At 49.7% G+C, this 13,189-nt stretch overlaps 1 protein-coding gene across 2 annotated transcripts in view; it reads right to left on the bottom strand.

Moving 5' to 3' along the window:
• The window catches only part of SCNN1B (sodium channel epithelial 1 subunit beta), a 78,746-nt gene extending 65,862 nt beyond the window's left edge, over positions 1 to 12,884 (bottom strand). Inside the window, exon 1 of one of the 2 annotated variants that reach the window (XM_054669037.1) lies at positions 12,540 to 12,884. The gene's annotated coding sequence lies outside the window, so the exon portion shown is untranslated. The remainder of the gene's footprint in view (positions 1 to 12,539) is intronic. The other variant, XM_016929629.3, reaches the window with a different exon arrangement.
• Positions 12,885 to 13,189: the final 305 nt, after the last annotated feature.

Below are 13,189 nucleotides of genomic sequence, written 5' to 3'. Positions count from 1 at the left end.
CCTTGGGAAGGAGGCCCAGGGTCCATGGTCCCCTCAGCCCCTACAAAGGCCATCTGGCTGTAGGAAGCCAGGCCTCCAGGGAAAATTGAAGGCTGGGAATGTGGCGCCCTGAAGGCAAGGGGCTGAGTACCCTCTTTGTTGGGGGAGATTAGAATCTTCACCCTCACAGTGACCCAGGGTGGTTCCTGGCATTGTGAAAAGCCGAAACCTTACACTTGGCTGTGGGTGAACCAAAGCCTTCGAGAGCCATGTCACAGAGAAAAAAATTCCCCTCCTCCTCCACACTCACCTCTCAGACGACACCAAGAAGCTGAGGAGAGGCAAGCTGGGGTGAACAGAGTGGGATCTACAGTCAAACTGCTTGGGTTTGAATCCCAGACACACCATTTGCTAGCTCTGTGTGACCTTGGGCAAGTTACTTAAGCTCTCTGAGCCTATTTTCTTTTCTGTGAAATGTAGACAATTACATTACCTGTTTCACTGGATTGTTGTAAAGATACTTTGAAATCCTGCAGTGAGAGAGCTCAGTTTCTCTGTGTGTAAAAGGGGGATAATAATTGTACCTGGCCGGGCGTGGCAGTTCACGCCTGTAATCCCAGCACTTTGGGAGGCCAAGGTGGGAAGATTGCGTGAGCCCAGGAGTTCAAGACCAGCCTGGGCAACATGGCCAAACCCTGTCTCTACCAAAACAAATAAAATAAAAAAGTTAGCTGGCCGTAGTGGTGTGCACCTGCAGTCCCAGCTACTGGAGAGGCTGAGGTGGGAGGATCGCTTCAGCCTGGGATGTTGAGGCTGCAGTGAGCTGTGATTGAGCCACTGCACTCCAGCCTGGGCAACAGAGTGAGACCCTATCTCGACAAACAAGGAAAATGTAAAAATAATATTAATAATTAAAAAACTGTACCTACCCCTATATGGTTGCTGAAAGAATTCAATGAAAGAATGCACATGCCTGGCATGTAGTCATACTTAAAAAATGCTGCTGGCCGGGTGCATGGCTCATGTCTGTAATCCCAGTACTTTGGGAGGCCAAGGTGGGCAGATCACGAGGTCAAGAGATCAAGGCCATCCTGGCCAACATGGAGAAACCCTGTCTCTACTAAAAATACAAAAATTAGCTGGGCATGGTGGCGCTTGCCTATAGTACCAGCTACTTGGGAGGCTGGGGCAGGAGAATGGCTTGAACCCAAGAGGCAGTGGTTGCAGTGAGCCGAGATCATGCCACTGCACTCCAGCCTGGTGAAAGAGCGAGACTCCATTTCAAAACAAACAAACAAACCACACACAAAAATCGGTGCTTATTTTTATTATTATACTGTAGGGGAGAGAGCCATTTGGGCCCTATCAGAGTTGATTTGGCAAACGATAGCATGTGTTGAAAAAGAAACTGAATCCAGTTCAGTCCTTGTATGTAAGGCAAACAAAACAACGGGGTTCCCAGACAAGGTGACTACACCTCCTCAAGTGAATGAGATCCTTTGTAGAGGGGTCTTCAGGATAGGGTTTTTAGCCAGCTGGATCATAAGATCCAACAAGAATACAGCCCTGCCCATTTCAGGCCCAGCCACCATTTGTGGGGCCCTACTGGTAGTTCAAGATTAGGGGTGAAGATGGGGAGGGGACCAGAGAATGGGGGTCCATGGAATTTCCTGGAGGATGAGAGATGTGGCTGGGTCACCACTGTATTTTCAGTGTCTAGCCCAATGCTGATATGCATCCATCCATCCATCCATCATTCATTCATTTATTCATTCAATAAACGTTCACTGAGCATCTACTGGGAATTTGGACAATAGCAGTAAACAAAACACATAAAACCTTTCCTCTAAGTGTTTCAGTTCCTGTGAACTAGTGTTATAGCACTCAGGAAACACTCCCTAAATACTTTTTGAATGAATGAATGAATTGCAAAGAGAACTGCTTTGTATTGGGAAAGAAAGTATCTTCTCCCTTCCCACCCAAATGTAGGAAAATGTGCAGCCTCCTTCCCCTCCACCACGGCTCTTCACCAGGTTCTGCTTTCTGTGAGGGTTGGGGAGGGGAATCTGCCCAGTGGGCTCACCATCCTGTGGCCAGGATGGCGCCACTCTCTATCATCTGGTGCCAAGGGATCGGGGGAGGTGAGGCCCGGCTAGGCTCCTCTTCCAACAGCTGGCGACTAGTAACCAACCAGATTGTCATCCACTCGGACATTTGCCCTCTCTCCACTCACCCAAGGCCCTGATTCTGAGATTTCCATTTTCCCTGAATTCTGCAGATAAAGCTGTTTCTGGCTTCTCAGCCCAGAGCTCTCCCATCATTGCCCTACCCTCATCCCTTCTCCAAGCAGGGCAGGACCAGCATAGTAGCCATTTGGAGGTTATCAGAGCAATAGCCAGGGTGGGTCCAGTGCCTGGGGGTCAGCATGCTGTGCACTTGGCTTGCTAATGCCTCACGATCCCCTCAAATTCCCCCCACCAAGTTATCCCATGGACAGGTGGGGGTCCACCTGTCCTGCAACTGAGCTCCAACTCCAGTCTGCCTGACTCCCAAACTCTTAACTGTTAAACAAACAGCCTGTCCTGGTACAGCTAAGGAGACTGGGAGACTTCAGCACCCAAATCTTGCCCTTAATGCTTTAAGGAGCCAGGCGAGGTGGCTCATGCCTATAATCCCAACACTTTGTGAGCTCGAGGTGGGAGGATTCCTTGAGCCCAGGAGTTTGAGACCAGCCTGGGCAATATAGTGAGACCCTGTCTACAAAAATGAAAGAAAGGAAAGAAAATGTTTTAAGGACAGGAATCGGCTCCCCAGACAGCCTGGGGTAAACCAGAACTCCCCTGGTCCCTTCTCCTAGGGCAGGCAAAGCTCTGCCTCCAATGTAGTGGGGTAATGAAGGCCTCCCCCTCCCTACATCAGCCTCTGCTCCCCCACCGCACCCCCAAATGCAACCAGGGAGGGAGGGTGGGTGTTGGGTGCTGGAGGCAGGGGTCTCTGCCCTGTACAGGCCCATGGCCATCTCTTGGGGCTTTCTCTGTCTTCCTAAATCTCCCCCTCTTCCCTATCTCCTTTCCTCTCCAACACTCCCCTCCTGGCCCCATTAATGAGCCAGGCATGTATCAGACATGTTTCTAAACTTTTCACATTTCCCCTCCCCACCAATCTCTAAAACAATCCTTGAAAGCCTGCCTTGAAGTCCACAGCCTCAGACCCCAAGCCTCTTCGTGGTCTCGCTCCCTAACCCAACCTACCAAAGCCTCTTTCCAACTCCTTCTTGCTGGGGTGCAAACTTAGTCCTTGAGAAAGACAAAGGTAATCCCTCCTGGGGTAGGGGTAAGGTGGGATGGTGGTGGTGTTTTCCAATCAGGATTCAAATCTTGAGCTCAGTTAGAGAATCAACAACCTCCACACATAGACGTAGGTGAGACACCCACCTAGGAATTTCAAGAATCAGCCGGTGGGTGAGACAAAGCTAGTTTTGGGAGGGTGCAACCCAGCCCCTGCTTAAGGTCCTCAAATGAGTCCAATCAGGAGTAACTCTTGAGAGAGGCTACAGAAGACTTTCCAGATCTTAGTCCTCCTTCCAGATCTTGGCTAAGGAATGAGCTCCCTAGCATGTGGAGGGGAACAAGGTGGCCTACATTGGTCCTGAAGGTCTGAAAGGAAAGGGCCACATTTGCCAAGGGGCCACCAGTGGCTCCCAGTTCCAATTGCTTGTTCTCACAGTGCCGAATATCCTTGTTCTAACAAGTTGTGCCCAATGCAGAGATAACCACTGGGTCAATTCCTGCGGGTGAAATGGCAGATTCATAGGGTATGTGCATCTTCAGCATTGACATGTTTGCCGAACCGCCCTCAAAGTTAGGCCAAGAGCTTGCACCGATTTGCACCCTGACCACTGGCCTAGGCCATTCACTCCCTGGACTCCCTCATCCGAGGCTGGGCCATGGTGTGAGTTAGGCCAAGAACTTGCACCAATTTGTACCCTCACCAGCTGAATTTGAGAGTCCTGGTTTTCCTGCATCTTCACCAACACTGAGTGTTACTCAACAACCTGACAGGTGGAAAATAATCATTGTGGGTTTCTTTTTTTGGAGTGCAGTTGAGAATCTTTTCATCTATGTGAATTCAATGTGCACTTCTTTTCTTGTGATCAACCAAATTATAGCCTTTGCTCTTTAACTTTTTGGATGGGTATTTGGTCTTTGATTTGCAAGAACACATTTCTTTTTCTCCTGAGACAGGGTCTCGCTGTGTTGCCCAAGTTGGAGTGCAGTGGTGCAATCATAGCTTGCTGTAGCCTCCAACTCCCGGGCACAAGCCATCTTCCTGCCTCAGCCTCCCAAGTAGCTGGGACTTGTGCCATTATGCCTGGCTAATCATTCTTTTTTTATAGAGGTGGGGTCTCACTATATTGCCCAGGCTGGTCTCAAACTCCTGGCCTCAAGCAAGCAATCCTCCCACCTTGGCCTTCCAAAGTGCTTGGATTACAGGCATGAGTCACTGTGCTCAGCCTGCAAGAACCCTATCCATAAAATAATTATTGGTCATAACAGTGGCAAATATTTTAACTAGCTTGGAATGCCTGAGTTCATGTGGGGTTTTTTTTTTTTTTTTTTTTTTTTTTTTGGTCATGCAGAACATACTAACTTTTATGTAGTCAGACCCAGCAATCTTGAAGGCCTTTTATTATTTTTATTTTTAAAATAGAGACAGGGTCTCACTATGCTGCCCAGGCTGGTCTCAAGCTCCTGGCCTCAAGCAATGCTCTCGCCTCAGCCTTCCTGAGTGCTGGAATTACATGTGTGAGCCACGGTGCCTTGTCCTTCTGACTCTTAATCAGTGCTTCCAAGAGGATGTATGGAGGGGCGTGCTTCTTGATTTGAAGTCATCTGCAGGATATGACTGTCCCCAACCTGAGCTTGACCTGGGGCCTCCTTAATAGTCCTCTTGTAGAGTTGAGATCATTCCCCACTGCCTAGGACTTGTGCCTTGACACGTGCTCTCACGGGGGCCAAGAGAGAAGGCCCACAGGCACAGAGGAGCCTCTAGGAACAGGCTCTTTATAAGGTGGCTGTGATGCTTAATACTGAGTGTCAACTTGATTGGATTGAAGGATGCAAAGTATCGATCCCGGGTGTGTCTGTGAGGGTGTTGCCAAAGGAGATTAACATTTGAGTCAGTGGGCTGGGAAAGGCAGACCCACTCTTAATCTGAGTGGGCACCAGCTAATCAGCTGCCAATGCAGCTAGTATATAAAGCAGGTAGAAAAATGTGAAAAGCCTAGACTGGCCTAGCCTCCTAGGCTACATCTTTCTCCCACGCTGGACCCTTCCCGCTCTCAAACATCGGACTCCAAGTTCTTCTGTTTTGGGACTCGGACTGGCTTCCTTGCTCCTCAGCTTGCAGACAGCCTATTGTGGGACCTTGTGATCATGTGAGTTAATACTTAATAAACTCCTCTTTAGCTATCTACCTGTCTGTCTGTCTATCTATCTATCTATCTATCTATCTATCTATCTATCTATCATCTATCTATCTATCATCTATCCATCCATCCTATGAGTTCTGTCCCTCTAGAGAACCCTAACTAATACAGTTATAGTGGGGTGGGAGCAGGTCTTCAGCTGTCAGGGGCAGTCTTCACTAGAAAGCAACTCCTCTAAAAGTCAAGTTTGCCCCAGGCCCTCAGGTGGGGGCAGACTGGAAGCTGTAAGTATAGGATGGTGAGCAAATTTGGAAGAATAATAGTTCTAGGAACTCCACCAGCTCCCTTAGCAACTTTTCTATCTGAAAAAAAAAATGGTTTCTTCCAAGCTCCAGGACCGAGAGGGACATGCCTTTATCTTATGATATACCCTCCAGATTATGTCTTTGCTGAGGACAGAACTCTGCACCATCCACCCTCCCTTCTAGTGCAAGTCAGACACAGACGGCTGGAGGAGATCTCATTTGAAGTTTTACACTAAGCCAGTGATTCTCACACTTGACTGTCCCTCAGAATCACTAAGAGAGCTTATTAAAATACAGATCGTGGCCAGGCATGGTGATTCACACCTGTAATCCCAGCACTTTGGGAGGCCGACGCAGCCACCTGGCAAACATGGTGAAACCCCATCTCTACAAAAAATACAAGAATTAGGTGGGTGTGGGGGCAGGCACATGTAATCCCAGCTACTTGGGAAGCTGAGGCAGGAGAATCGCTTGAACCCGAGGTGGAGGTTGCAGTGAGCCAAGTTCGTGCCACTGCACTCCAGTCTGGGTGACAGTCAGACTCTGTCTCAAAATAAATAAACAAATAAGATAAGATGAAATAAAATAAAATAAAATACAGATTGCCAGGCTCATTCTGAGAGTCTCTGATGTGGGAAGTCTGGGATGAGTGTGAGAACCTGCATTTCTGTTTTTTAGAGACAGGGCCTTATTCTATCACCTAGGCTGGAGTACAACGGCATGATCATGGCTCACTGCAGCCTCAAACTCCTGAGCTCAAGCAACCCTTCTGCCTCAGCCTCCAGAGTAGCTAGGACTACAGGTGTGCACCACCATGCCTGGATAATTTTTAAATTTTGTACAGAGATGGAGTCTTGCTATGTTGTTCAGTCTAGTCTTGAACTCCTGGCCTCAATTGATCCTCTCACCTCAGCCTCTCTGAGTGCTGGGATTCCAGGTGGGAGCCACTGCACCCGGCTTGTACTCTGCATGTCTTTCTTTCTTTTTGCTTTTTTAGAGACAGAGTCTTGCTCTGTCACCCAGGCTGGAGTGTAGCCCGATGATCACAGCTCACTTCAGGTTCAAACTCCTGGGCTCAAGCAATCCTTCCACTTCAGCCTTGTGAGTAGCTGGGACTACAGGCATGCGCCACCACACCAAAATTCATTATTTTTTGAGAAAAGTTCTCTCTCTGTTGCCCAGGCTGGGGTGCAATCACATGATCATAGCTCATTGCAGCCTCAACCTCCTGGGCTCAAGCAATCCTCTCACCTCAGCCTCCCAAGTAGCTGGGACTACGGGCATGTGCCACTACACCCGGCTAATTTTTGAATTTTTTTGTAGGGTCTTGCTATGTTGCTTGGGCTGGTCTTGAACTCCTGGGCTTAAGTGGTCCTCCTGCCTCAGCCTTGCAAGCAGTTGGGATTACGGGCGATGGCCACTGCGCCTGGCATTTCCAACAAGCTCAGGTGATGATTATACTGCTGGTGGGGGGACTATACTTTGAGACCCACTGGCTTAGGTCATTCACTCCCTGGGTTCCCCCATCTAAGGCTGGTCTACCATGTGAGTTAGGTCAAGGGGCATAAAGGAGCACAGGCAGCCAAGCGCAGCGGCTTACGCCTGTAATCCCAGCACTTTGGGAGGCCGAGGTGGGCAGATCACCTGAGGTCAGGAGTTCGAGACCAGCTTGGCCAACATGGTGAAACCTCGTCTTTACTAAAAATACAAAAATTAGCTGGGCATGGTGGCGGACTCCTGTAATCCCAGCTACTTGGGAGGCTGAGGCAGGAGCATCGCTTGAACCCGGGAAGTGGAGGTTGCAGTGAGCCGAGATCACACCATTGCACTCCAGCCTGGATGACAAGAATGAAACTCCGTTCCCCCCACCACCCCACAACCGCCAAAAAAAAAAAAAAAAAAAAAAAAGGAGCACAGGCTTCATTCCAGTCAAAATAACGGCAGCAGTTGCTGTGTGCTAGATTCTATGCTAGGAACTGTGCAGTGCATTCACTCTGTCATTGAACCCTCCCAGCACACCTGTAGGGTGGGTTTTTTTAGTACTAGTTCCACTTTACAGTGAGAAAACTGAGGCTCAGCAAGGGCTCACATGCTTTGAATCAGACAGATTTGGTGTCCAACTCCAGCTGTACCACTGACCCACTGCAAGATTTTGGGCAAGTGGTTTACTCTTCTTGAGCCTCAGTCTAACTCATCTGTAGAACAGAGATCACAAAACATGACTCCCAGGGCATTATGACGACTACAGGGGTGATGATTACAAGAGAACCTGCACACACTAGTTACTCAAGAAATGCTCATCCCTATTCCTGCCTCACGCCCCATCACGGCCTCAAGTTCCTTTTCTCACTCTCCAGATACATCTTCCTATCTTTCCTCCTACTCACCCTACTACAAAGTGACAACAGACTACATCACTTCTTAAACATACTTCCTTTGTTCATGCCTCTAGGCTTTTGTAAAGGCTGTTTCCTCTGTGTGGAATGCTTTTCTCACTCCACTGCTCCAGAAGAACTCCCATGCATCCTTTAAAACCCACCTTAAAAAGCCCTTCTCTTTGAACCTTTCCTTTAAGTGTTCCCTTCTTGTCCTTGGCCAGAAAAGGTATTGCAGCATCTTACTTGAAGAAGGGGCTCAAAGAGTTACTTTCCTTCCTTCCTCCCTCCCTTACTTATGTTCCTACCACATTTTATAAGGAGTATAATTGGAGTATAATCCACTGTTACAGGGGCCAGGCAGGTGCTGATAACACCACCATTATCAGCATCAGCATCAGCAATGGTTAGACAGTGTTTACTTGAGTCAGGCACTGTACTAAGGGGTTCATGTGTGTTGACTCATTTAATGCCCAATATAACCGTTTGAGGCAAGTGCTATTTATTATGCCTGTTTTACACATAAGGAAATGGAGTCACAAAAAATGCTAAACAATTTGCTTGAAACATAGGTTTTTTTTTTTTTTGACAGAGTTTCGCTCTTGTCTCCCAGGCTAGAGTGCAATGATGCAATCTCGGTTCATCGCAATCTCCACCTTCTGGGTTCAAGCGATTCTCCCACTTCAGCTTCCCAAGTAGCTGGGACTACAGGCACCCACCACCATGCCCAGCTAATTTCTGTATTTTTACTAGAGATGGAGTTTCACCCCGTTGGCCAGGCTGGTCTCGAACTCCTGAACTCAGGTGATCCACCCGCCTCAGCCTCCCAAAGTGTTGGGATTACAGGCATGAGCCACTGCGCCTGGCCTGAAACTTGTAATTAATCCACTGATCCACTGCATAGCTGGGAGATAGAGATTGGCTGTGGAGTCCGTGGTGTTAACTTTTATATTAGCTGCTCTTTATGAATCAGGGGTGGGCCAGGTAGGGACTGTCATGCCCTGCAGGGTGCCTGCTCCATGTAAGGGGGCAGCTGAGTGTCTGGCCCGGAGTTGCCTGCTTTTCTTTTCTTTCTTTTCCTTTTTTGAGGCAGGGTCTCACTCTGTTGCCCAAGCTGGAGTACAACTGTGTGATCACAGCTCACTGTAGTCTCAACCTCCTGGGCTCAGGGGAGCCTCTCACCTCAGCTTCCCCTGTAGCTGGGACTGTAGGTACATGCCACCACACCCAGGTTATATATATATATATATAATTTATATATAATATATTAATATATATTTATATATTATATTTATATATATAAATATATGTTATATATATTTATATATAATATATATTTATTTATATATAAAAAATATATATATTTGGTAGAGATGGATTTTTGCCATGTTGCTCAGACTGATATTGATCTCCTAAGCTCAAGCAACTCGCTGGTCTCTATCTCCTAAGCTCAAACAACCCACCCTCCTTGGTCTCCCAAAGTGCTGGGATTACAGGTGTGAGCCACCATGCCTGGCCATTGCCAGCTTTACTGATATCTCAAGAGGATCCAGAAATATGGAGTCTTATATGAACTGATTTTTAAAATCTTGGGAATAATCTAAAAATTTAAAAGTCCACAGGCCTTCTTTGTGACTTTTGCTATCTCCTGTATTCCAAAGGGGAGCACCTCAGCTCACTTCATTTCTGCGTCTTAACCCAGGACCAGGCACGCCTTAGGCCTTTTGTAAGTAACATGACACTTCTGGACTCCACAGTAAGCTGGGCTTGGCTCTCAACAAGCGGAAATCTCTTCTTTGGCTCAGGGCTCAGTGCAAAGGACCCTCTGGTCTGTACTTGGGGTGTGGATGAAGTCACAAACAGTGGCTCTAGGCATCACCCCTGCATCCCCCCACCACCCAAGGGCCATCTCCAGGTCTCCCCTGTTCAGGAAAAGACTTCCTGCTTACTGAAGCTGATGAGTCCCTAAGCATTTTATTTACATCACCCCACTAATCCACCTAACAGTTTGGGGAGGGTGCCATTATTATCATGCCCATTTTACAGATGTGAAAACTATGGCTCAGGGAGGGGAAGGGAATTGCCTGAACTAGGAGGGGGTGAAGCTGGGATTATAATGTAGTGTCTCTGATTCTAGCTTTTCATCAACCCAGATCATGGGTTCCACCAAACTTTTAAGGGTCCTGTCAGTCTATAGCAAACACACTCTCTTTAGGCCACAGCCTGGACCTACAGTTTGTGGTACACAAACAGGACCCTGGACAGTCCAGTCTGCCAGTCCGTGGTTCTCAACTCCTTCTGTCTGCTATTGGAGGCTGAGTTTGGCTTTGGAGGGCATCTAGAGAGAACCCCTGGAGGTGGCCCCGATGGAACCTCTGCCCGCTGGGGCATGGCCAGGCAGAACTAGTGGCCTGGCTGAGTCCCAGCCTTAGGGACCTGCAGAGACTGCAGCTAGAGAAAGTGTGGTGTTTGTCCTTGGTCATAGACAGAATAGAGGTGTGTGCACACACCTGTGTGTGTGTATGCATGCATGTACACTTGCTTGTGTGTATGTCTCATGTATGTGTGCCCGTGTGTGCTTGTGTGTGAACATGCATATGTACACATATGTGTGCATGTGTGTGCATGTGTGTGTGTGCGTGCATTTATGGGTCCGTATGTGAGCAGTGGAAAAGAGAGGACCTCATCGCCTAAATTCAGATCCTGTGAAGTTAGTTTAGGATAAAGAAAAATAAACTGAACTTAACCCAGAGATAACAATTTATAGAAGATGCTGAAATAGAAACCAACCTGAAAATTTTTGTCACCTAAATTCCCATCGGTAGGCATTATCCACGGCGGGAATCCATGCAGCAGTTTAAATAAATAAGCTGGGTTTATATGCAGCAGCATGGATAACTGGGGATGAGAGGGCTCAAGTTGCAGAATGACATAGGTGGGTTGTACCATTTCTACTTCTAGTTCTATTTTTTTGAAACAGAGTCTTGCTCTTTCACTCAGGCTAGAGTGCAATGGTGCCATCTCAGCTCACTGCAACCTCCACCTCCTGGGTTCAAGCGATCCACCTGCGTCAGCCTCCTGAGTAGCTGGGATTACAGGCACATACCACCATGCCCGGCTAATTTTCTTTTTTTTTTGTAGAAATGGGGTTTCACCATGTAGGCTGGGCTGGTCTCAAACTCCTGACCTCAAGTGATCCGCCCTCCTCAGCCTCCCAAGGGTTGTATCATTTCTATTAAATATCCACCTACAACATTACTACATTACTAAGTATTTTACATATTTTCTATGGCTCTGTATATATGACTGTGTAGGTGGGGGAAAGGGTCTAGAAGGAAACACTCCAAATTATGAAGGTGGTTACCTTTGGGGAGCTGGGAGGGCAGGGGTGGAAGATTACAGAGGAAGAAGAATGGATCCCTGTGTTCTGCATGGAATTACACAGTTCAATGGGTAGGCAGGTTGGGTCACTCACGGATGCTGGGATCTGAGACAGGGGTGCTCAGGTCTCTGGGAGCTTTCAGACCCATCCACCCGGCTTTGTGAGAGCTGGGCTGCCAGGGACCAAAGCCAGTCTTGGTTGTTCTGCCCCTACTCCCTGGTGGAGGTGAGTGGGAAGATGTGCCTTTTGTGGACTGGAGGTCTCTGCTACTTCCTCCCTAAACTCTGTGCCTCATTTTCCCCCTCCACGCTAGAGTGAGAACGTCCCTGTACTATATCCCAGACCCTTTCCCTCCACAGCACACCTAAGTCATATGACATTGTCCAGACATCAACTTAGCACTTGAGAATCCTCAGCGCAGACAACTGCAGGGCGTTCGGATCTGGCCTCCTCCACCACATCACCCCAAATGAAACCCACGTTCCCCGGACGCCACTGACAGCTCACGAGGTAGGCTCCAGGGTCGGACTGCCTGGGTTCAAATCTGAGCTCAGCAACTTGTTCCTGGGACGTAGGGAAGCTTCCCCACCCTCTGCCCCTCAGTTTGCACCTCTGCAAAGTGGGGACAGCAAGAGAACCACCCCACAGGGATGCCCTGTGAGCGAAGTTAGGTCGTTTGAGCAAGGCGCTCTGCTGAGCTGTGCCCAGCACGTAGAAAGCGCTCTCGAGTTTCATTGTTGTCACCTCTTGAACAACCTCTCGCCCCGCCCACTCCGTGCCAGGACTTTGCCGCCGTCTCTGAGGTCCCAGACACGCCGGGGACCCTCGCCCCGTCCGCCTTCTGTACCCTGGGGGCTTTTCCCAGCCTCCAGCTCTCCCCTCCGCCCCCAACCCGTTCAGTCCCCAGGCCGGGTCCCAGGCGCCTCAGACAGGCACCCAAGCGCCCTCCCGTGGGAAACTGAGGCCGGGACAGGAGCGCGCGGGCCGGGGTTGGGCAGGAGAAGGCGCGCGCGCAGGGACTCCGGGCAGGGCGCGGGAGACCGGGTGCGAGCCAGGGTTCGCCGTCATACCTGCTCGGGCGGCGGAGCGGGGACACGGAGGATGCGCGCTGTCGGCGGTGGCGGAGGCGGCGGTGCGCGCCAAGCTGGCGGCGGCGGCCGAGTGTTGGTGACACTGGGACACCCGGCGAGCGCGGCGAGACCGACTGGGAGGGAGCAGGTTCAGGGGCGGGGAAGCACGGGGAGCGCCCGCGGGTGGAGCTTACTGGGCGCTACCGGCCTGGCCACACGCACGGTCCCGGCTCCCCTGGCCACCTCCCTCGCCTCCCAATAAGCTCCAGCCCCCACACGCCAGGTTCAGGGACACTGGACGCCCCCCGCACGCACGCGCTCCGCATTCTCCCTCCCCACCTCGGGACACCAGCGATACCCACATGCGCCACGAATATGTCCACAGACCCCTCATCCGAGTGTACCCCACGTCCCCTCAGTACATATCACAAGCCACATATATGAACACTCCATCCCACCCCACGCGTGTACCTGTCCCGTTCACCTAGGCGAAGCATCGTGCTCACCAGTACAGGCGCGCCCCCATCACATCCACACCCCTGCAGACACAGTGTCCTCTGGGCAAGTTGGTGATTTTAGGGGAACATATGCAGCCACTTTTCCCAGGAACGTTCTTCCCTCCGCCTCTTCCACCTCCACCAAGGGGGAGA

Source organism: Pan troglodytes, chromosome 18, assembly GCF_028858775.2.
Source record: "Pan troglodytes isolate AG18354 chromosome 18, NHGRI_mPanTro3-v2.0_pri, whole genome shotgun sequence".
Lineage (NCBI taxonomy): Eukaryota > Metazoa > Chordata > Mammalia > Primates > Hominidae > Pan > Pan troglodytes.
The sequence above is the reverse complement of the archived record's forward strand: the minus strand, read 5'-3'. Positions and strand labels throughout refer to the sequence as shown.